This window comes from Bombus fervidus, chromosome 3 (genome assembly GCF_041682495.2).
Source record: "Bombus fervidus isolate BK054 chromosome 3, iyBomFerv1, whole genome shotgun sequence".
Taxonomy (NCBI): domain Eukaryota; kingdom Metazoa; phylum Arthropoda; class Insecta; order Hymenoptera; family Apidae; genus Bombus; species Bombus fervidus.
Window position 1 is genome coordinate 19,508,567 of NC_091519.1, and position 25,696 is coordinate 19,534,262.

Below are 25,696 nucleotides of genomic sequence, written 5' to 3' on the forward strand. Positions count from 1 at the left end.
TATCACCTCTGGCATCTTTATAACGAACCCGTCAAATTAGGCTATAGTCGGGCTGCTTTACGACACGGACGCGACAATTCTTCTTCTTCTTGTCAATTTTTAATTTTTACTAATCGATATACTTTCTCGTCGAAGCTAGAAATTACTTTGTTACTGTCATCGAATTGTACGCCCGTCGAGCTGCTAGGCACTAGCTTTTCCTAAAACCCTTAACTCGATATATCGGTATATCGATAATGGACACTGAATTTTCCCTCGGGGCTGACGCTTACTTTCGCCGCATTTCCAGGCAATTTGACGGGTAGATGCTCGTGAATTAAGAAACCGTCCAGGGGGACAAGACTGCCACCGTTTCGTCGATTGGATCAACGCGCACGTTTCGATATTTCTTCCAAAGGCGTCAAAATTTTTTAACGAATTTAATTCGCAGCCAATGTCACTTATTTTCCTCGACTAAACCGAAATGCAGAGTGATTTTTTTTTTTTAGAATGGAAGAAACGACGTTAGAGAAGCTCGAGCGTCGAGCATCGTTTGAGAGGCTCGAGCGGTTCGGGAGAAACGCGCGCGGTTCTTTCCACCTGGTTAACTTTCGCCCCTCGTATCACGGCTTTTCGCTCGCCAAAACTTCACGCTCGTCTCCTCCTCGTCGCTCTTTTTTTTTCTTGCCGGTTCTCGAATCGGTCGACTAGCCTCTCGTAAAATCGAAATGCGTAAAACGACTGGAAAAGGTCTGCTCGTGTTGTTCGAACGTCGAACGGTTTTTGGTACCGCCGCGTCTCGCGCTTACCTACTCTGCTTCGCACCGACTGTACCTGACACGAGCTGACCCACCGACGAAGACGACTCCCGTCAATTACCAGCAGTTCTGCCTTTCCTTCGGCCGATCCTTACCACTATAGACTGCGGATATCGATGCGAATTCGTATTCTTCGTAATCTTTACGTTCTTAATTTCTCGCGAATACATAAAAATGGATGTAAGTTACTCAGCGTAATCGATATTTATGCGATCGACCGTATGCGTTTCGTCGTTCGGTATTACGTTTTTCGGCCGAATAAATCTGCGCTGCTCGTGGGACATTATTCGAGCGAGGGCGGATTGGAAGGTGCGGGGAATGGTCGCGTAAACACGAAGAACGCATTGTCGAGAAACTCGACGTAACGACGTTGGTGGAACGCTCTACGCTAAACTACAATTTGTCGGAGCGCTTAATCGCGACTGCCTTGCACGTTCCTGTTTCTACGATTCTGGTTTTGGCAGCTAAGGTGCAACGAAAGACGGACGTAAAGCGATTAATTAGTGGACGTCGCGTACGAAATTGCACGGCACAGGTACGCACGGTTGCACATTTGCGAACGTACGCGAGGTTATCGGTCACCATACCGCGTAATTTCGACACGAGTACGCTCCTGTTCCGTTTCAAGTTCGCTTCGGTCCGCTTCGCTTCGCTTGGCGCATGCACCGACACGTTAACTCACGGAGCATTCCTCCGCAACCGTCTTAATTGCTTCAAGATTCTTGCGCGGCGCGCAACTATGAAAGGAATCCACGATAAGGACGGCAGACCGATAATCAGCTGTATACCCTTGGTGCTGCCTCCACTCTCGCCATTTCAATTCTCGTATTCACCGCGCGTCTATAATTTGTATTTCGTCTTCGATCCGAGTTCCTGACAGACGACGAAGAATTACGAAATAATTTCAGCTGGAACGTAACGATAGGACCGAAACTTCGAATAAGAGCGTGAAGCGCGTCTGACGCGTTTTGGGAGAGAGCGACGTTCAAGTTGCACGTTGCGTTGCTTTCAAATCAGAATGTTAGGCGCTTTATCGCGTAAACGAAGGTGTTACGACCGTTCGCGGAGAGACGCGGTCGCGAGGAAAACGCGTCAGCGAGAGGCGTAAATTCTCGCTACGATTCGGCTAATCGACGCCGCGAAACAGTCGTTCCCCTTGTTTCGATTAGGATAACAGGGGTGGTTAAACTGAAATCAACGCTGTGTTAACAGGTTAATATGACATATATATTCAACAATGGATTACACAATATTATGAGCGTCACAAGTATTTGACGATGAGTACAGTTAATGCGTTACAGAAGTATGACCCGACTCGACGATATCTCTCGATGAGTTAGTTAGACTTTACGAAACGGATTGATTTAAAGGTAGAACCGTGGTAGACTTGTTGACTGTTCTTCGGACGAAAATGGACTACTCTGAGAGTGACGATGTTGTGTCAGAGGAGAGCTAGGAAAGGGTGTGTCTAGCGCACGGGATCATCGAATTCGTTGATGACAGTTTTTGGCCAGGAAAGTGAGGGTAATAGACATTGTTTCTATAGGTTATTACGATTGTTGGTGGACTAGGAGGGGTCTTAGCCGCCCTCGATAGAAGGTTGGTGGTAGGAAGCATCGCGCGTGTGGAGAAACTAATTTTCAAGCGTTTTCCAGACACAAACCAGAGATCTTAGAAAACGCTTTCGTAGAAAAGATCTTTGTTCGATCTGAATGACTCTAGTTGGAATCTTCTAAGATTTATGGTCGGTCCTTGAGATTCTTAAGGGTACGCAATAAGAATGTGCAGACATATGGTTGCCATCGCGCTCGCGATGCGAGGCCCGGTCCAGGTAGAGAGTCGGCCGACGTAACGGAAGGATAAGTTGATCTCGATGGAGACGTCGACAAGCGATTTTCATCGGGCAGGATCGCAAACAGCGGCAACCGCCACTTGGAACGTTCAAACGTTATTTTAAATACTAATTGACAGAGGCAGGCGTGAGAGGGAATAGCGGGCCGATCAACAGGCTAAGTGGTAGGCAGGTTCGTAACGAAGCCGACCACGATTATGCATGTAAATTACACACGCTAGTCCGCCGTTCTCTGGCGTGGTCTCGGAAAATGTCCCCCTCCGATCCACGTTCCTGCCTTTTGTTCGCGAGCTCTCCACCTTTTCCCACGATTCTACGGAGAGAGGGTGACTTTTGCTTTTTGCCACCGGGTCAAAGACGTCGCGAGACCGCGCGATTCCGTAAACCGCGCCGAGAACGACGTCGCAACGGAAACGTTTGTTCCGTCGTAATCACAGATCGTATCTTAAACCATGGATTGGAATTTAAATCGCAGCGCTTACGCCGTCTCGAAAGCTTATCGGAAATACAAAGGAACGCGCGAGTTACGCGTTATAGCGTTGCGAGAGCCATTTCGGTAGCGCGTCTCCCCGGAGAAAATGGAGAGCACGAAAAACCAAGTGGAATGGAGTTTACGGGAGTTGGGCGATTTATGGTCACGCGTCGTACGTTCGCATACGCGTGTATCGCGTTTCCCGTAAAAACGAGGTTGACACGTTTCTCCTTCCCCTCTTTTATCGCGTCTCCTCGCTGCTCGCTACTAAATAATCCAGTTTAGTTACCGCCGTGGTATTTTTCTTTTTTGCGACCGTGACGCGCAATGCCCCTCGAAGCCGCCTTCCACCGCCGCTTGCGCAACCCGTGGCCCGCGAGTTCTTTCTCGAGGTTGCCGCAACAAATTACCTTGTCACGATAGAAAAAGGTAATTTAAAGTCGCGATAATACGAAACGTACGAGCGATTACACGGTGGCAATTAGTTGGTTCACGGCAGCGGTAATCGGCCGGCCGTTTGCCGTCGCCGACTCGATTAATTCGAGAAAAAACAAGATCGATCTCGTTTTTGCTTACTGGCATTCTTTCGGGTCGTTCGGCTGATATTTCTCTCCGGGGAAAGCGAAAACTGTACGGACGGTAACGCGCATGATAAACGACGAGTTAGACCTTTATGGGACACGGAGGGATTTGCGCGGACGTTAGAGATGGATACGTCCGACCACCGTCGCACCGTTTCCTAGCGCGTTACTTTTACGCGCGTCCAGGAAGCCTTGGCGCCTATATTTACATTAACGTTTTACGTTTGTTCGATACGCTTCGATATAGATCGGGTTATCTCTCGGTCTAACAGCTTCATCGATTGCGGCTACTCGAAACGGTTCGTACAGCCAACCCAATGACATTTTCAAGCGTCGAGCGTGACGATCGAGGCTCGGCAAATAATTTATCTCTGCTCGTTCGACGACACGATCGATTTACTTTTTCGCTTCTGGCGAGAGGAGATTGTGTTCGCGCGTGTATCGACATCGAAGTGAGAAGCGAGGGGAGTTTGTCACGAATACGAACGAATTGGTCACGGGGGTGTAGCAGGCCTGACGAATACACCGTCGTCGACAAATAATCCACAATGGTTGCTCCGCCACTCGACGATGGTAACTACTGGACAACAGTAACCTGCGTACCTCGATTCCTCTGCGTTCTCTGCCACGCCATATAACCGATATACATCGGTTGACGTATAGATACGCTCGTCAGAAACGGTAACGCCGACATTCGGCTCTTCGCGATAGTCCATATTTCGCCTTGGATGTATATATACAAGCGTTAAGTGCCTTTACCATTGTAACGATAAAGGTTACTTAACGTTTATTCGCGTTACCGTTGCCTGTACCAAGTTTCTCCGACGTCTCGTTATCGTGACGTTCGCATGGTAGTCACGATAAAATACAGCTCGGTAGAGAGATAACGATCCACGGGCCGTTTGGATGTTTGGATAAAATATGAGGATCGGATAGCGCGAAGTCGATGCAATTTAGGGGTATGGATGCGTAGTTTGCCCGAGCAACGCCAGTCGAACACGCGCGTGTATATATGATAAACAACTGGAACGCGTGACGCACGCGAAATTCAAAATTCATTTAGCTCGTGAAGCGCGTCGGTATGTCGATACGCGAGGCGTGGAGTTTCTCGCGTGCATCGCTGCACATTTATGCAGAGCGTGCAACGAGACAAACTGAGCTCCCTCGGTTGCCTGCCTCTCTGCCTGCCTGCCTGCCTGCCACCCTGCCATCCTGCCATCCTGCCGTTGGCTACATGCCGTCACTATATATGAATGCGTACCGACGTTCATTCGATTTCAACCTCCTAAACGGGCAAGTCGCTTCGTACGCGTCCTTCCGACATTTATACAACCTAACAAGCTCTACTTCCGATACTTTCCTCTTTCAGCTTCTACCGATTGCACTTTTATTCCGGTTTTCCTTTTTGGCACAGTTCTGACACACCGTCGAGTATATACGCTCGTCGTCTTGTATTTCTGGCAAACGGTCCATGAAACACTCGTAAAGCGCGTAAATAACTTGCAACTGTAGAGCAGATGCAGAAAATGCGTGAGAGTAGAAATATAGCGAATACGGTTACGATTACGGTTCGTTCGAAGCGCGTTTAACGTTCGAGATATACGAGTTTGAAGTACATCGAGTATGCGTGTTTCGTTGGCGAGGCATACTTCACCCGTACAAGGATATTCCATTTTGCCACTGATCAAAATTACAAGAAATTTCTCGTTGCGTTTCAAGAGTGTTATTTTTGTCGCGCGAGTCGTCAAGAGCGTAAGCAACGTGGCCGCTTAATCTTCTTCTCTCTCGAGCGATTCGACAAACCGAGCAACGTTTTGTTATAATCGCGTGGGAAGCGGAGAGAAGCAGAGGGATTATTAAACGGCGGCGCATTAGAGGCAGGCAAAGTGACCACGAGCACGCAACGGTCAAAGTAACGTTCGTTAGTGCTCACACCTGTTCGCGCACTATCGAGTCATTTTCATCGAAGCAACGACCAACTCGCAGCGATCGATCGTCGACAGGAAATTGTAGTTTCTTTTCTTTATCACGTGTCTGATGCGATAGTCTCGTCGAGAGGCGGATAAGGCGCTGCTGACATTGTCAGAGAATATGCTCCGCTTCGATTCAGATCGTGCTGTTTCACGATGATTCGCGAGTTCCGCGTACTTTGCTCGAAACCGACGAAGCTGTATCGAGCACCTGGATCGGAAACGATCACGACGGCGAAAGAATCGATGGATCGTTGGATCTGTCAAACGTATAAACGGGATTGCGGCTGGCGCGCCGTTGCACGATCGGAGAGCATTGTCACGGTCGAATAAAACTTTGAATCGGTAGGCGTAGATTAGATATTTCGAGATTTACGTGGATCGCGCGTCCGTGTGTGTATGCACGTACATGGTGCATGGTCGTGCGACGAATCGTCGCGCGATTGGTAACCAATTTAACCAGCACGAAATGGCAGAGCACTCGTGTCGGCTTTGATGCTATTGCGCCACTGGCTCGTTAGAAGTGGTTGCGGTCACGCGATAGTCGGACCATCTAAATCTCTCGCCTTCTACGTTCCATCCTACGCTGCTACGTATTTTACGCGCGAAAGGATTAAGCTTGTAACGAGTGGAGCGCAGAGTTGCGAGACCGATCGAATCGAGCAGATTTTGTTCGATCGAACGTGAAACACAAACTCGCGTTGCATACGCGCGCTGGGTCAAGGAATGCCTTTGCGAGTAGACGTTTCGAATGCGACGATGCAAAGTCGCACGGTCGAACGGCGTCGTGAAAGCAAAGTGTCGTGCAACGCTTTAACACAGGAGGATGCGATCAGTGTTTACCGACGGGCGTAAAAGCCGAGCGAAGCTTACCGTGGAAAAAGAACGAGCAGGCTGCTCGATCGGCTTTCATTCCGTGCGAGAAAACTTTCCCTGCAATCTTTCCCTTTATCCGCCATTTATCTCGTTCACCCGAGTATACTCGCCATCCGCTATGCCAGCCAATCGAGTCTCGCGAATTTAACGCTCCTCGTCCTTACGAACGCCAGACTCTTTTTCCTTCTTTCGCAGCTTTTCGAATAGAAAACTCGCGCTTCGTTCGTTACGCGAGACGCCGGCTTGCCTCGTACAAAAACCGGAATCGTCCTCTCGTCTACCGCGTACTCCGACACGTAATAAACGAATTTTCTCGTTCGCTGAGAGGGTATTATTAAAACGATGTCCGTATTTTTCAACTTCTTGCGTAACACGGTCTAACCATTAAGTGGAAAATGTCTCGTTCGTAACCGTCTCTGACCGGGCTCGGGGTCACCGTAAACTTTCCTCCACTTAGCAGCCGCTTCTCTTTTTCCCTCGCTTTTTCCCTTTCTTTTCCCCTTTGACAGTCGAAAGCTACCGTTCGCGCGTCTCAACGTCTCGCAGTCCTACGAAACACACCGTCTCGAACAATTAGAGGTCTCGTTAACGGACGATATCGCTTGCGCGAAATTCAACGAAGAACCAAAGCGGAATAATCAACGACGTCGGTCTCTTTACGGAATTCGCTCGACCAGCGCCTCTTGCTTTTGTCGCCGCTTCGTTTTCCTTTTTTCGCCCGACGCGAAAACCGTTTGCAGGATACGCGACTCGCTTTATAACGCGTTAGGTTTATCGCGAGAGAAGTCGTTGTCTGGGAACAAAAACGTTTGTCCTAGTTTTGCCGTGGATACGACCGTACGCGTACGTACGACGGCTCGAGGACCGCTAACGATTTCCTTCGCAAACTCACCGGATAGCCAGCTTTCCCGCGTATCTAGAGGACTGCAAGTTTCAGGAATTAAGCGGGGAAGCTACCGTGCCTTTTATCCTTTAAAAGTCGTTAAAGCGAAACGGTTAGCAAGGGATAGAAAATTTCATCGGGAAGAGAAAGAAAAAGAAAGTTAAGCGGAGCGATACAAACGCGAAGGATCGTTGTTTCCGGTTAGCCGTTGCGCTCGACCAATCCCAAAGGCAAAGACGTCGCTTCGCTGGACCCAACGAAACGTTGGAAACTGCCTAGAATAACGGTTCGAAAGCCAGATTAACATCGAGTTTCGACTTTTCGAAGACTGGCACGGTACATTGGTCGTTGGTGCAGAAAGCCACATCTATCCATACTCTCGATACAGCCACTCGACGTTGATGGACGAGACGGTGATCGCGATTGAAAAAGTGCTTGGAAAATGACTGGAACGCGCCATACGTCTCGCGCGGATCTTTTTTCCGCTCCGAGCGTTCGTATTCTATTTTTTCTTCCTCCAGCTTCGTCCAACCGAACGTTTCGACGCCTTTTTCGTCCGTTTTTTATTCTCCGGTCATTTTCGAAGAAAATTCTACGCCGGGACGTTTAATTTCTGAACAGGACACTCGTTGCGCGTACTACGAACGGCAGAATCTTTTTGTCCATCGATTTTCTTTTCTTGCTCCGCTGCTATTCACGACGAAACGTTATCTCGGTGTACGACCTTTACCGCGTCCGTGCGTTTCCAGACACCTTCGGCATTCGCGGTACCACTTTCAAAACATAATACGATAGCGGCGTGTTAAGTACGCTTCGTTTTGCTTTTCCCCCTATCTCGTATTCGGAGACAGCGGCGATGTAACGCTCGAAATTTCTATCTACGACTCCAAGCTAGGAATTCTCGAGAAACAGAGGCCGGGAAAAATTTCGATCAAACAACTACAGATCGGCGAGGTTGGCGAGATTTTTAGGTTTCTCCGAGCGTCTTTGATACCCGTCGACGTCGAGTTTTGTAAATGGCGAACGTTCTTTCGAAAGGCAAAAGAGAGAGAGAGAGAGAGAGAGGAGGAAAGTAGATCAGGCTAACGCGAGCCCTTCTTTTAACGAGTGGAACGCCGCTTTTCGGCGTTATATCTTTTTCCAGCCTACCGTGGCAGATGAGAGCTTTCAGCCAAGTGGAAATTGCGATAGCGCGGATTTCGCGGTCGCTTTATCGTCCACCTTGCCATCGTCCCGATCTCGGGAAATCTACGAAAACCTACATAGATCGGAAGGCGATGGTAAAATTGTGCTTCGGCTTTCTTCGTCTCGAAGAACGTCGTTTTCGAAGATCGATAAACGATGCAATGATAAACTGCAACCGATGCGATTGCTATTGCGATCGATCAGCGTTATAAAGTTGCGATATAAAGTTTCAAACCATCGACGAACCGTCATTTTTCTGCCTCGCGGCCACGTTCGAGGCTTTCCTCTCAAAATATGTAACGCAATTTTTCCTCTTTCCTTCGAGCGGATGAAAGGAGACTCGAGAAAGCTTCTTAACCTGAAACTGTTTTTCTTTGCTGATAAAACGTCGGTGATTTTTTCCGAAACTACATCTCTCGAATACCCTGAGAGATAGAGTTTCTATTTACGGTAAAAACGGCTGCTGGTATTATATCTGTATCGAACAGATCGTCTAGCTACCGGTCGTTTCCTTCGAAACGTCGAAATCTAAGCCAATGTGGAAATTTGCGTGGAAAGACGAGCGGAATGGTTTTTAGTTCGTTGGTTCTCGCTGGAAATTTCTACGACTTTGCGCGAGGCGCGAAGTCGGACGGAGGCGTGCGCGCGAGAAGTAATTGCGGCAGGCAAAGCCACTCGAAAATATTGCGGCGAAAGAAAGCGAAGTAGGTAATTAAAGAAGAACCGGCGGATTCCTGGATGGGCGCTCTCGCGGCTGTAACTTTTGCTTGCCGTGACATTTGCATTTCGTGGAGGAACGAGGCGCGGGAACGCGAACGAAAAGTACTCGAGCCCGATGGCGAACCCGCCTCTAGAACGTAACGCGCTCGAACGCCGGGAAAGGGAGAAAATCTTCGGCGAGTTCTCGACGCTTTGGCTTCCGTAGACGAGCCGGAAGACAAATATGCTCGAGGACGAGCTCGACGAACTCTTCGGAGAAGACGAGTCGCTTTAAATTCAAAAGTAACTATTTGCGCTTTCGCTTGTTTGCGCTTAAATTAATTTGCGTTAACGGCTCGAATTTGGCGGGTCAAGCGCTGCTTTTCGCTCTTCTGCTTTTACGCGGTCAAACGTTTTATCGCCATTTTCCTTCTCCATCGAACCGTTCGCGAGCTGCTCTCTGCGCGTACCGTAAGAGACGGCGATGAAACAGATTTACTCTTACTTACGAGCAGCGAAGGCATTCCCCTCTCGGTTGGAACGGCGCCAGGTTTAGGTAGAAACACCCGTTCGAGGTCGGACGAATTCCAGCGATCGGTCTTCGCCGTCCCCTTTAAATTACCTTAGCGCATCCTTCGTGGATCGCGCGCTTATCGCTCCTTTCCTATCTCCGGAATTAATCTGATCGGCTTCGCAGACTTTGCCCGGGAAAAAGCGCTCGCAAGAAACGACGCAGACGGAGAATAGGAACGGGCCGCGCGACGCGTTAAACCTTCTCCTCTACCTCTTTAGTCGCGGAATCTTTCCCAGTAGGGAAGCATCAGCCGCGTCTTTCATTCCCGATGATTCGATATCGGGCTACGTGCCGAACGTTGGGCCGTTCGCTTTCTTGTTTCCCGTTTCCGGACTCGGACACGAGCGACCAATCTGGATCGGGCTTATCGATCTCGAGCGCCGTCTCGTTCCGTTTACGGGATAGCGATCGAATTCGTGAAACGATTTTTCACGACCAGGGGACGGGCGAACATCGGCCATAAGAGCGGATAATTAACGAAATCACTCGCGCACGAAAGCGTCGATATCGAACGGTGCCGCGCGACAATTTCGTTGCGCGAAAATATACCGACGAACAATGAAGAAGAACGAGATAGGAAGAGAGAGAATGAGAGAGACGGCCATGCCATGGGTGAGGCGCGGCAAGGATCGAAGAGACTAGAGCGGAGAAAACAATGTCCAGTCTCTCTGTTGCCGCATAACGATTGCGTTAATTCGTTGGCTCGGCCGCGACTATCTAGAGAGGCAGAAACGAGCGTCGCGTGCAGCCTTCCTCTTATTCCGCAGCGGTGCATTGTGAACGGTGCACGAGCGACAAACGCGAGCACAACAAAAGCGCCGTTGCCGTCGGAGAGAAAGAGAGCCGGCGCAGCCGTGGAAAAAGGGTAGCGGGATTGTCGTAAAACTCGTAGCGGTGCCGCGAAATAAAAGAGAAGTCGCGAAAAACGAAGGACGGAGGTCGGAGGTCGGAAGACGCCACGAGGCTAGGCCGTATTGCTACTCTCATTTCCGGTAAAAGGAGTATCAGAAGTTGCGAGCACGAAACCTTTCCATCGCAATGCCCGTTCACGGTTCGACGGCCAACCCCACGCCTCTACCTATTCTCTGCTCGTTCGACTCTTCCCTGCAGATTTCCCTTCCACGATGCTCGCGTCTACCGATACCGCTTACCAAACACGGATAACGCGCACTTTGGTGTCGTAGAGAAGCGACGCGATCACCGCAAACTTGGATATCGAGGCCAGTTGCTCGATTTTCAGCACGATCGAACCGGTATTAAACGATCTCTCGCGATCGAGTCGAGACCTGGATCAAAGCTTAACATCGGACCCGATAGCTGTCTCCCGTACTCCGCAGTGTCCGGTTTACGCGATCGTTACACCAAGGCTACTGCATAATGTATGCACTTTCGCGCGCCGCGATCGCTAATTCGCGCTTAATCGAATAGCGTGCGTCGCTCACGCGATTCTCTCGACTCGCTGTTGCACGCTTCTCATCGTCTCGTTTAAATTTTCTCGTTTTCCGATTGGAGGAGCGGTCGCTCGAATTTGTAATTGATTGGCGCGCACGTGTAACACGATAACGTCGGACGGATACCTTTATATCGAATTCAAGGAACGCTGTCGTTTTAAAAATGTAAAAGGAAACTGGGAAATATAGGACGATCGCCGGCTGGAACTCGGCGCGTCAAGAGTATCGTTTGTTTATACATTTTACATGCGTGTCGGACGAACGAAAAATATCGCCGTTATTCGCGAAACGCAGACGCGTGGCAAACAACGACGGTAGATTTATCGACAACGGCGAAATCTTTTGGAAAAAATAAATGTTTCCGCCCGGGATCGAACCGGGGACCTTCCGCGTGTTAGGCGGATGTGATAACCACTACACCACGGAAACTGGTTGAGAGCGAAAGAAATCTTTACGAATCTCTGGTTGAATTTGACCCGATGCTTCCTTTCGTTGATCGTGGAACGTTGCTTTAACGAAGCGGATAATAAGAGCGAAACGCGCGCCTATGCCGTCTATCCGTGTAGGAGTCGCTGTACGAGTGGGTGTAAGCAGTAAATGCGGTCGCGGGGGTATTTTATGTCGCATGAAATTGAAATGTCACGAGCGTCGTTTCCGTATCTGATAACAAAGCGCAATAACACACACGACCGCGCAATAATGCACACGCGTGTATGGCCCACCTACGTGCTTACCCGACACGCACGAGCCGGATAATATCTAATTTCGGATAGAAAATAAAGCAGAGAGAGAGAGAGAGAGAGCAAAGCCATCCGATCTCTGGCCACACGCTTTCAGAAAGTGTCGAAAAATGTTCAACGAAACAGAGAACTGGTACGTATCGCGGGATAAAGGTTAATGGGAGTCGATAGCATGGCTCGTTTAATTCATTCCGCGACCATTGTTCGGTGCCCTATACCTTTTCCGTAAACGTTGCGTAATTACCGCAAAAAGTAATCTAACCCGAGACCTCTCCTATAATTAAACTAACATTACGGAATTTTACAAGTTGCAGGTTACGAACCTTGCAAATTGGCAAGATCAAACAAACTCGCACGATCAATCTCGTGTCGAGCGGATCGGTATAGCTCGGCTTGATTTGGCCAGATTCGACGTTAGTCCGCAGGTTGTGCTTCGATACACACGCGCGCTCCTCTCTCCGCTTCTCTTCTTTGCCTTTAAATATTCACGGTTTAATCGAAACTTTCGTCTTATCGTTAGCAGCCGAGCTCGCGGATTGGCTGTCAGTCGATCGTCGATTCGATCCACCGAAGCTGTTCGCTCGGACGACGGGGCTGCGAACTCGTAGCCCGAGCGCTACTCCGAGGACTCGTTTGGTCAAGTAACGTTCGAACGATCGCGAAAAATTTTCGTGCCAGAAAATCGATTTTTGACGATCGCAGCGAACATTCGCGATATTTCGAAATTGAGATTCGATCGATAACCTTGTTCCTTTTCGGAACGAGGAGGTGGGTCGCATCGACCGTCGGAGGTTTCCTCGACGTCGCGAGGGTAATAGAAACGAAAAGATCCAGAGCAAAGCTTATTACGTAAAGATTATTACGTTCCTTCGAGAACGGCTGACAGGGGATGGCCGAGATGAGAACTTTTGAAAAATGACGATGACCTGGTTACGAAAGGACGCTTGCCATTCGCGAGAATTTATTACCAGCTTCAAAATTTATCATTCCGCTGGAACGAAAGCATTCTCAAGTTTTTGTTTGTTTAACAAAGTTAAATCGGTCGGCGAGTCAACGTTCCTTGAAAATATCCATCACGGGCCAACGTAAAACTCTTCGCGTTACCATTTTTTCTGCTAATTACGCTTAACGAAAAGATCTCCGCTCGATGTTATTCCACGCGATAACCGTTCGTTCAAAGTTCCTTTCAACCGGACGTTCAGATACCGAGCGATACCGAGTCGATTCGTTTATCGAGAACTTTCGGTACTCGGTCTGTTTCGCTCGCGCTGGTTTTTCCCGCGGAGATCGATTCAAACGGAAACATGGAAATAAAAAATAAACGAGAAGTCATCGAGACAGGGTTTCGCAGAGAAGACCGGCTATCGCACGGCTGGTCTCGCGTCGATAACAAAGTGGCGGTAAAAACGAACGGCGCGACGATTTACACGCGAATTTGTTACTCCGCGTTCTCTCTGTTCGCCGAGCGGCAAATAATTTAGACGCGTGAAATTATCGCACGATGTTCTCTGGCCGAAGTGGGTGCCGCGAGAGCGAACGAACGCGAGTTCCAGCGAGCCGAGTGGCCGTGGCCGTTTTGTCGTTTTACGAGCGCGGTATCGGCCCGGTTTCTAATAGAAGGGTGACCGAGGAAGGGCGAAACTGGTGCGCGGCAATCAACGGCAAATTTATAACGTAAATCGGCTTCGGTTACGACATAATTCTCTCCGACTGGCGATGCATTAAAACGGACGCATATTTGCGGCGACTGTTTCCTCGTAGCTGCATTAAAATATTGATTAACGCAACGCTGCGGCAACCGAGCGCACGCGGGTCAATGCAAACGGTTTTGCTTAATTAATTAATCGGTCGCGCCACTTTCCCTAATGAATTTGTCGCGCAACCAGGAATTTCCTGGAATCGTTCGATGTTGCCTCGCGGCTTTCTACCAAACAATTTCCACCCTACCGTCGATCGATCGTGTTTTATATTCTCTCTCGTTTTTTTTTCTTTCTTTCTTTCTTTTTCTCCTCTTTTTTGTTGGGACACGCCGATATACCGATGGAACCGTAGCGCGACTCGTTAAAAGTAAGCACGGTTTCTGACCTGCAAACCCGACGAGGATGTTGCAGTATCACCGATAATACGCGCGCGCGCTTACTACAGCCAAGTTACCACAGCGAGATCCAGGAAATTTTAGACTATGGACTCGAGCGGTTAAAGGTCGAGATGAAATTTCGGTCAACGATGAACGAACGCGTCTGCGATTCACCAAGATGATTCGAGATTCTGACGTCAACGAACGAAAGAAGCGACCGAAAAGGAATCGGGTCAGGACAGAAATAGACGTATGTACGTAGTTACAATGCACGTACGTCGCGGCAAAACTGTCTCGCGGTTGTACTCTCGCGTTCGCTCGCTTCGAATCTCTTCGTTCGTGTGTGTCCCGATGAACAAGAAGCGGTTCGCGTCTAGTTTCTTCGCTTCCGTAAATGTATCGTCCCGCCAGACGTATCCCGATGAATCAACGAATTCCTTGAATCTGTACGAACCGAAATAAGCGACTGGTGGCGAGTTTGACAGAGTTAGAAGCAAAATCGTAAAGGTAAAGGGCCGAAAAAGGCAAAAGGAGAAGGAAAGGACTCGCGTTGCATTTCGACGAGTACATCGGTTGCCGTTTATCGATTCCCACGTGCGACTCGAAAGCTCGCGGAGAAACTTTTTCGGTGGTTTCGGACCGTGGTTTCCACCTTTCGAAAAAATCCGGTTAATCACCAAGGACCGGATCGCTCGACTCTCGCGATTTACTTCGCGTTGCTTTTATAATCGTTGGTTTTACCAAAGCGACGGTCGTTGATATTAAGAATCAAACTTCGTCGATTCAGCGGCGGCCAAAGGGATTATCGAAAGTTGACGAATCTACGCGTCTTTCTATCAAGGAGAAACTCTCGTCAGCAGCGGTGGCGTATGCTTTCCAGCAAACTTCACCTTCCTTAAACATACCCACGTAAATACAAAGCTTATGGGAATTTGCTTGAACGACCAAAGGGAGAAACGCGGTGTACCGCGTGGTTGGATCGATCGAACTTTAAGGACGTACTCGCCTTCCGTAACCTGTCGCGTAATTTCACATAGGATTCCGTTTGATTTCACGTCGATTTCACGTTGTAAATCGTACGCGCAAAAGTAGAAACGTTGCTGTCGACCGTATTAAAATACCGCGTGAAAAAACACGGTATAGTAAGATCGCGTAAACGCGTATCGGCGTTTGGAGGACTTGGTCGGATCGTCGTGGCGTTGAAGCAGCAACCGTGGGTATCGCGTTTCCGCGTTAACGCGTTATCGAACGGCGCGAAACAAGTACTCGACGGAACGACGCTTCGCTGTAAACCGAGTGCGTAATTTACAAGGGTATATCGGTGTATTGCGTCGGCGAGGGTACGAGGGAGGACGAGAGAACCGCGGAATGCGTTTCGTTCGTTTTTATCGGCAAATATTTGAGCGGCCGGGACTCGTTTCGAAGGAGCAGAATTTCTTTCTCGAACGGTATTTATTTTTCTTGGCAGCGACGATAACGACGACGGTGGCGATTTTTTAGCAAAGTTCCCCGCGTGCTTCCGCGCGCCCCAAGAATTTGAATAATAATACAACGCGCGACAGATATTCCAGAAGATAATTGATATTCTCGATTGACCGGAATAAATACGCATTAATAAAATAACAAATTCGCGGGGCCGCACCGATCGATCTCCGCGTTGTTGCATGCATTCGGACGGCCCTCGTTAATAATGGCGCTCCTTTACGTGATCGAAATGCAAAAATTCCTCGCTCGCAATGGCGCTGGGCGGAATAATCGACGAAACGAAAGCCGCGTTCCGTTTGTCGAGTCGTCTCTGCCTTCGTCCATGTCGGTCGCTCGCAACGACAAAGGCGTAACGAGGAAATTTATGCCGTATTTAGAGGGGACTGACCGATTCGGCGAAACAGGAACGACCGATCGGATGGTAACGCTCGTTTCGTTATCGCGATCCAAGTTGGCGTCGACGATTTTATCGCGTAATTTTTGAGTTTCCTTGGAGAAAGAGGATCGATCAGACAATCGTACAGACAAAAAAGATCGCGTACAGATATCGTATTTGTCGTTTCGAATTGCTCTTATCTCGACGCTGTGAAAAACGCAACGACCGTTCCAAGTTCGTAAGCCAGCGTTCAAATAGCGTTTTAACGAACAGTTTCGACGAACCGAATCTGCGTTCGGATTGTGCGCTTACGAGCTGCGAGTTACGTACTTGTCGCGTGCTGGAGCAATTTTCACGGCAGTTTGCGAAGGCGATACAGCTGGACGTTTCATCGTACAGCGGGTAGACACGATGGGAACCGATCGCGCATAAAATTTCATCGTAAATGAAATGCTCTTTTCTCGGCAGAATAGCCGTCGCCGGGTCGTAACGAGGATTTTATCGTGGACACGGTACGTTTATAGAGGCAATTATCGTCATTGCCATTAATTTCCACTCGATCGACACGAGCATAATGGCGGGCAGGAAGGCAGAAAGGCAGGCCGAGGGCGATTCTGTCAGGCTTTCGCTTTATTCGCTGCCAGTCGCCGCGGCCCAGCGGAATTATCATTGTTCCCCTGTCGAACAATCATTTTCCTCGAGTGCCTGCCGCTCGTCAATAAACGCATTTCCGTTTTCGCCTCGATCACCTCGCGGTAACGCGACGCTCGTTCATCGTTCGCCGTTCATTGCGATCTCGCACGACGCTCCAACCTATTGGTCACCGGCCGCATTATGCACGCGCTCCACCTCTCGTCGTACCCCCGTCGATCCACCACGCTCCGTAACGCTAAGGACGCTTTACCGTCGATAAAGCTGTTGCGATAATCGCGTTATCACGCGTTTCCGAGAACCACCTATCCGTCGCTTTTATCGCTTCATCGTCGCGACTCTCGCCCCATCGAAGAAAAGGAGAAGAACGTGCGCGTTCGACCAAGCCTACGCGTCTTTCGCAGCGTTCTATTCCCATCCTTCGTCTATTTCGAAGCTGGACCGATTTAACGCCAAGATCGCGAGCTTTCGCGAAAAGCGATCGCGTTTCGGGTCCCGCGTTTTCCCTTCGAGCGCGAATTTCCATGAAAGCTCGTGCTCGTCGCTCCTCGCGTTTTATCTCTTCCCGGAGGAAAGATGCAGCCGCGTTGACGACGTTTCTTAAGGTAGCGGAACCGCAAGGTGCCGCGTCGAGCCGTAAAAACGAACGGTTTACGACGACTTTTACGATTCCGAACGTACGCGTGTCTGCGTTTACGAGGGCCTCGTATTTGAATTTCGTGGCTTGTCCGCAGCATAATGAACGCGCGCTGAAAATCTTCTCTAACGTCTTTATATCGCTTTTCGCGTGTAGGCGAATTTAAGAGGATACCGACGCTGTCACGCGAGCTTCGCCCGGTAATCTCGTTAGAGACGAAGCACGTAATCTAACCACCGTCCGCCATATTTTCCCACGATACAACGTAAATAGGGATAAAACCGTGATATCCTTAATTCGAGTTTCATCGAGACCGAGCAACGTCGCTTTTCCCGCTACGGAATCTTCTTCTTCGTATTTCGTCGACCGGACGATGTACGCGCTGCGAACAAGGTTCGTACGATTTGGCGAAAGAAAGCGTAGCCGCATCTGGCTAGTAAAAAGTCATCGCGCGACTTACGGAAAAATAGAAGGTTCGCTTATGCTTCTCTGTCTCGCTGGATTTGCCACTGTGGTACACGGTGAATAAACGAATACGCCTGGTGTACGTGGAACGACGAGACGAGTTCTCTCTCTATCTCTTTATACCGGTCCTCGACGCATTGTCTTATTCTTATTTTATTTCTACTTTTATTATATCTATTTATTTTATAAAGAACAAAATTGCTGTTCGGTTGTTAAATTCGGAACGATATTAAGCAAAATATAGAAGGTATTTGTTTCAGGGATACGCGTGCGTGTTGATTTATAGGAAAATGCGAAGAGGAGCAGTATCCCTCGAAAGGTGACTAAATATACGGCGAAATTTCTAGCTTCGTAGCTTCGGAGTGGTAAATCGCGGAAGAAGGAATCTGAAAGTCGCAACGAAACGCCTTTAAAGACACGGTTCGTTGTCTAGGAAGAGCGTGGCGTCCGTAAGAGGGACGAAGAAGCGGTAGTCCGGTTGGAGTAATTAGGAAAGTTACAGCCACGGCTTGGCCCGTTATTAAAAGCGGCCAGACCGCGTCCCTTAAATCGAAATTTATATCCGAGTCCTCTTTCGGGCATACGCTCTGGGAAGCACGAATTTATCATCGGAAATTTCAGACAGATTTTAATTAACCCGTTTCGCTTCGTCTAACCATGGTCTCGCGTTTGCTTCGTTCCTCCTAATTTTACTTCGTTTCGAGCAAAGTCGCGCCAAACACCGTTCTCCCGTCTTCCTCTCTCTTTTTCTTTCCTTTCGTTCAATTTGGCGGTCAACTTTACCGACGTTTAAAGCGTGCGACGAACGTTTCGCGAATCTTCGCGTCGTAAACATTCCCTTCGTTCCGCAACTGGGTTCGTTTCGCGCACTTTAGAATCCAAAGATTCTTGCGACGAACGATCTCGAAAAACGCGGCCGGTCGTTACCGTCGACGAATTTCAACGAAAGTTGACGCCTGGCGGAACAGCTCCGTGTTGAAACAGCGGTCGAACTGTACGCGTATAGGCAGAGGGAAGAACAGATCGCGAGAGTCACGATTCCACGAAAGAAAGATAGTTCGATTCTTTTTGCCCGCAGAACGCTGTATTCGTGCCGCGTCTTTGTCGATCGTAGGTATCGGGGCACCTCGATACAATTATTGGAAAACTCTAAGGAATTTTACACGCTGGTTAAAAGAATTATACTTTACGTAGCCATAGGCTGAGACGTATGGTAATTGACTTCGTCTTGCAACCGAACAAACCTCGTACAGCGAAGAAACCGCGCGATTAACCGACCAGTCGCAAAGTTGTCTCTAAGTTGGCGCGAGAATCAAGGCAATCGCGAACATTGTGTTCGAGTAGTTCTATAGATAGCGACTGGGAATTGCCCAGAATTGCCCAGCAATGAAATTTTTACCAAGTAAGGTCGGTTTATCGACTCTGGTAAATACCCAGAGTGCTCTCGAACGCGGTCCAGTCTATATCGTCGTCTGCATCGCAAACGACATCGTTTCACAGTCTCGTTAACGTGTACATCATTTTTTCTCTTGTTTTCCTTTTTTCCGTTTTTCCTCCTTCCTTTTTCAAATATTCGTACGAACTAGACTCGTCTCTATGGATGCCAAACGCAGACCCATTATAATCCCCGACACGCGCCGAGCATTCGTTGTCATTTATCTCTGACACCGTGCACAATACGCGTAATCCTCTTGCGCTTTCATCCCGCTCCCTTTAATATCGCGGCTATTTGACACAAGCTGATATATCTCTTCTTACGAGTGCCCGCGAAATCGGCGTTTATTCGCAATTTTAATATCGCCAGACTCGGAAAAAACGTGGATCGTTGCACCTCCTTGTCAAAGTTCGAGCGTAGATCGGCGCAGCTTAACAGGCGGTTACCGTTCAAGAATCTGCGTCCTTTACGACCGAGATCCACCCCGAATTCGTGCGATTTCCACGAAACGATTCCCGGAAACAAGGGCGAAGGCACGAAAACGAACGTTCCATCGAAGAGCAACGACGGAGAAAGCGCGAAACTTTCGCCAAGTTTCGTCGGTACGGTCGAATCGCGGGGACGAGGGGAGATTTCTGGCTGGTTGAAAAGAGCTCGTCTAATGCGCCAAATACTTCCCACAGAAGTTCGATCGAGTCCCGCGACGAGCGAGTTAAACAAGAAGCTGTCGCTTCGACGAACCGACTCGTCGTTCCTTTCGCTCCAAAGCTTACCTGTAATTATTCGAGGATCGAACGAACGATGCGTTGCACAAACGCGGACAGAACTTAACTCTCTCTCTCTCTCTCTCTCTCTCTCTCTCTGAAGAACGAAACGTTGCGGAATTATACCAGAAATGTTATACCACTGTTCAGCAACAGTTGGCGAAGCGGAAGTTTGCTGGTGACACGGCTAAAGCTGACTACCGCGAGAAGCATTACGCGGATCAACGTATTCCTATTTCGCTGTGTCGTCGAATCGACCAAGAAAGGATAACTTTCCCCTTTCCCCCTCTTTCTCCCGAATTATATCCTCCTTCGCGCTGTCCCGTTGCGTTTTTTCCAGCGTTATCCGCAGCGTTTGGATCTTCGAACGATCTCCCGTTTCTTCTCTTCGGCGATTTGTCCGGCATCTCGGTTTCTCGAATATTTCGAAATCTTTCGTCTGCATTCGCCGCTCAACGTCTAACTTCTCTTTGTCTAAGGGTTAATGCTCTCATCGATTAGGACGCTCCTTTCTCTTGGTCGAGCGAAGCGTTATACCGGCTCGCGAGCGTTTCTTCATAATTGAAAGAAACGACGCCTCTTGGCCTTAATCGACCATTTCGGTCAGAAGCAACGACTAATTGCTATCCGATTTCTCGTCGAATCTTATAGCACGCTGTTGTCTGTCGTTCGAACTAGTTCGAATTAGTCGACCGTGTCAAACTTGCTATAGGAAGGTATTCGCGATGTACGCTATCGTCTATAAGCGATCTATAAGCGTCTTTGAACCGATTTTCCTCTTCGACCTTATCTCGAACAACCAACGACGGAATACGCGCGAGTATTCGCACTTTGGATATACCTAGGCGAGTACGAAGAGTTGGAAACGTAAGAGATCGTTACCGCGCCCACCGTATCGTTGATTACCTTTGCGTAAAAGTGCGTTCGCGCGCAGTTGCGATCAACCCGGTTCACCGGCCGAACGCGAAGCGAGCGTTAATTAGGTATCCCGTTTCAAGAATCAGCGCGTTTGTACGCAACGAATTAACGAAACTTTGGCCTTGGATCGAGCCGCTCGACCGATCGTTGATCAACTTCGATCCGGCTTTATTTCCATCCGGGTTGCTCGCTTTCGATTCGTCGACGATGGAATTTCCTTTTCCGTACGAGCGAACAAAACGATTTCTGACGAAGCGTTTCGACGCGGAGGGCATTGAACGGCGACGTAATTGCGTGTACGCGACGTAACGTGGCGCGAGAACGCCCCAGGAAAAGCGGAAGGACGACGATAACGCGAACTGTAACGAGAAAAGTCGCGCAGTCACGGCGAATGCGATAGCGCAGTCTCCGCTAATGGCCAAGGTAAGCAGGAGACTGCTAATTGCAACAGATCGCGCATTGGCAAGAATACCGAAAGACGGAATAGCGCGTCGCGGCCGATACAACTGTGTTACGGATTGAAATTGTCCCCGCAAATTGATTTGAACAAGTCGGAAGATGGTTCGAAGGGTCGATTAATTCGTCCTTGTATCGGTCGAGAAACGCCGATACGATGGAAATCCGTTCGTCGGAACCAAATTTCGGTTAACGTCGAGTCACCTGATTAAGGAATAAACGTAACGAAGGAAAGGAGAGGAAGGACGGATGGAACGGGAGAAATTCGAATCGAGTTACGAAGCGCTTAACAGATTCGAAGACTCGCGCGAACGTTCGGCCGTACGAAAGACGATCACGGTCCGTTCTCCGGTTAACGTCGCGGCGGGGTTTACCGCCGTCGAACGATGGTCATCGCGTCGAGAGAAGCGTACATTTTAATCCTGTTACAAAGCACTTAACGCCTTTAACGGCCGTTTCTTACTTTCGCCTTGCGTTTGAACGGGATCGAAGTGGCGTCGAGCGGAAATTGCGCAAGTTTCCTACGAGAAACTATCGTAAAACTTGGACGCCACGGACTAATCGAGAGCATGGCCGGCTGCTTAAATCGAAGCTCGGTTAATCGAGATCCAGACATTTTCAGTTAACGCCTGCTCGAACAGTTTTCTCGGTTAGGCGAGTCTTCGGGGAAGTTCGATCGTTAAGGATTCTTTCTTTTTTGCGGCGCCGCGATCGTATAACTCGTTTAACGGGATCTTCGCGTCGAACGCGTGGAAGGAAGCGCAACGATAACGCGGAACGTTTACACGTAGGAACATTCAATTTCTACAGGATTTAGTCGCAGCAATTGCTCCGCGTAACGTATCCGCGAAACCGTATCTCCCTCGAATTGTCCGTGGTTTGATGGCTGATCGTTAAAAGCTCCGCAATAATCTTAAGCGATGACCTCTCACCGGCTGCGCTGCTCCTTCGTCTTTCGCTTCACCGTGAAAGATTTACGACCGGAACGTAAACCGACGATTACGCGATCCGACGAAAGACCCTGCAACCGTGTCACGTTCTCGCCGATCGTCTTTGCCGAGCAACGGCTGCGAATTTATCGATAATTTGCCGAACCAGCCGATATTCGTTATTCGCGCGTCCGGTTTATCGTTCCGAATGAGCGCGGTCGATCGCCAGACCTCGAATAAATTCCGGGAAATTAGTCGGGGAAATTTCTTGATCGCGCACGATTATAACGGACGTGTGAATTTTTCCTGACGTCCGCGCAAACAGCGCTGGCGTCGGCAATTTGCCGCGTCTGACCAGTGAATGGACTATTCTGCTAATTTATTCCACTTGTTCGCGTTCGCGTTAACTCGGTATTCCACGTATAGTAGCATTAATCGTACGCGCTGTAGATTTCTACCGGACGAACACAGACAGACACTCGACGCGTCATTTTTCCATTAAATCAAATCTCCACCGAGCAAGATAGATATGATTTTAATTAAATCTCGCGGAGGTATCTTTTTCAAAGAAATTACTATCTCGGCTACGGTTAAATATTTCATCCATTAAGGCAGCTTTTTTCCAGAATTTCAGAATCCACGAGGAACACGAGGGAACGTAACGGGTAGATTACGCGTTCATCGGGGCAGAATATTTGCCGTACTTATGCGCGCCATTTCATAAAAATATCTCGTTTCCCCTCTGTTTCGAACGTTACGCAACGCTGCGAAAATCGTAACAACACTGCATCGAAATAAATCGACGCGCGACTGATACGCGTCGATCGACGCTTTGTACGTAACAACGATACGTGGCAACACTTTTTACGTTCTCCGTTAAACGTATCTATAACGATAATCGATAAAAAAAAAATAAAACAGATACCAACGAGAAGGCGTATCGCGCGACTACGGAAAAATTGAAACGCCGAATTTCAAGATATTTGATGTTGGCACGAGTGCAACGATCCGTCGCGGCACGGACGGTTGTCGGCAGATTCTGACGGGCAAAGACGACGAGCCGATGACGACGCGAAAGCTGCCCTCTTCGCAAAACTTGGCTCGGCACTCGGCCACGAGTACGCGCCAACATGCTCTCCGACCACCGCACGCTCTCGTCGATAGCTTTGTAAATTATGCATGACACGATTTCGCGCGAACCGACCTCCCGATACGGCTGCCATTCCTCGGGGAAAAATGCCGAAGCTAAGAGGACTGGGTCAAAGAACAGGTAGGGGCTTGGCGTTCCGAGCTCCTATCCGAAGCAACATCTTCGAGCAAGTAGAGACGCTGTTTTAAAATTCAGGCGAACGTCGTTCGGTACGGATTTCGGGCAGTGGGGGGCGGCGTGCTATAAACTGTTCGCTACCAAGCATGTAATTTAAAAACACAGCGACTCTATGGCTCGAGGGTGGAAGCGGCTGCTTCTTGTAAGAGAAATCATCGAGCTGGAAATCTGGATCGTCGTGCGAGAAGGGGGGTGGCGAGGCGTCTTTAGCGGTCTCGGCATCGTTAATGGCTCGTATATTTCAACCTGGATGACCGGTCGGATAAGTTACTCGTAACCGAAGGGGCAAGCGATTGGCGAAAAGGCGTTTCAGATTTTGACAGGTTGTTCGATAAACGACGGTGAAAAGTTGGGCGACGCGAAGCAACAAACAAGGGGCCATTTCGATCGATGACGACTCCATTTAAAACGGTTTTCGCGTACGGGTGGGTGTCGGTGGGACGAATTGTTTTGACAATGGGTGGGAAATCGATCGATTTCAGAGCTAATTTAGCAGGCGAGCAAGTGCACTCGTATTTTTTCAGTCGCGCGACTCTTCTGACGCTCTGGTTTTGTGTATCTTGGCTGGAAAATAAATACGCGATGAAAGGTAGCCCCTGTTTTTTTAGCAGCACTGAATTCGCCAAATATCGATTTCTTCCGTGAACGCAACGCTCCGAACGAGCACGCGTACTTTTAAATGAACGAAATTTGCATGGTGTTTTGGCGAACGAGACGCGGGCAAACGTTGGAAAGTTTGAAAGCGACGCGAAGCTCGATACGCGAACCGATCGAACCGTTGCGAAGCGAAGTGGTTGTTCGGTCTCGTCGGCATTGTCAAGGCGCGCGCTGGTCCGTTTGCGTGCAAACTGTATATTTCCCAAAGTTGGAATAAACGTGCGAACGAAGTTTGCCTCTGCAGCTTCTTCTTCGTGCCGTGGATGCACGTACGCGCCAGCTGAAATCCGCTCGACGATCCGTCTAAAACCAGACGCGGCAGACCCTAATCAAGCTCATTGTGTCGAAGCTAGCGGTAATTAAACATACGCGCCACGATGAATACGTATCGTCGTGTCCTCGAAACTCGATGAAACTTACTTCGAAGTCGTTGCGAGGCGAACGTCGCGCTGATAACCCGTCGTCCACTTTGGACCGGGCAACCAAACCTTCGTCCAAATCGAATCGAACGACGATCGCGGCTCAACGACAGTTTACGGTTCGTTAATATAGAAACAATAGTTCGCGACGCCGGCGTATAAATTCGTTAGGACGGGAAAGTTTATGGACAGCGATCGAGTCGCGCGCAAACTTGCTCTTCCACCATTCCATTCCGCGAGATACGCGAAAGTCCGGTCAACCTAACGTTTTGGTCGTCGTTCGACGAATACGATTCTCGTTTCGAGAAAAGGCAGATTTTTTTTTTTTTTTTTTTTAGACAACAGTGCGTAAAGTATGCGCGTAATGGCAAACAGACGTTGAAAGATATGGAAGAACGGTAAAACGCGGGTATTTCTAACGGTGGCGTTAAACCAGAGGAGAAGCGCGGCAAAGTTCGCGAAGGAAACGTCGAAATAAATCGTGTCTTTAGCCGTGACGAGGTTCGCTATAAACGCTCGTCGTGTTTCCCTCTCCTTAAGTGCCCTTCAACGTTTAATTCCACTAGATTTAACAGAATCCAGCCTATATCTGGCGGATATATATTTCCTCGGAAAGCTCGCGATCCTCCGTCTTCCCTCTTTCCTGCCTGTTCCGCGAGCTCCATTCACGATCCTGCAAAGATTTCCCCTTTCTTCGTCGTGCCGGGAAAATAAATGCGTGATTCCTCTTTTCGCTCTCTTTCTCCGCCGCTTCTCGTCTTTCTCTGGCCCGCGCCCAACGGCTCGTTCCCTCCAACCTCTTCCGCGGAAACGCTTGCTCGTATATCAGTTGACTATTCGCTTGTCTGGCTCAGATACGCGGTTGACGCCACGACGACCCGCGGAAAATTCTCTTAAACTTTAAGATTCCATTAAGCCGCGTACACAGAAGCTGTCGCCGCCAGACTCTGGCGCATTATCGAATTTATGAAACCAATAAGCGGTTAACTGACGTCCCCGCGACTCTCGTCTCGTCACCGG

At 49.1% G+C, this 25,696-nt stretch overlaps 1 protein-coding gene and 1 non-coding gene across 2 annotated transcripts in view; one reads left to right on the top strand and one right to left on the bottom strand.

Annotated features, from left to right (window-relative positions):
* LOC141445730 (uncharacterized) overlaps window positions 1-25,696 on the top strand; it is a 58,144-nt gene that overhangs the window by 13,426 nt on the left and 19,022 nt on the right. The gene's annotated exons all lie outside the window — the stretch shown is intronic.
* Window positions 11,697-11,769, bottom strand: Trnav-aac (transfer RNA valine (anticodon AAC)). Its single transcript has one exon. It is a non-coding gene; the product is annotated as a tRNA-Val (tRNA).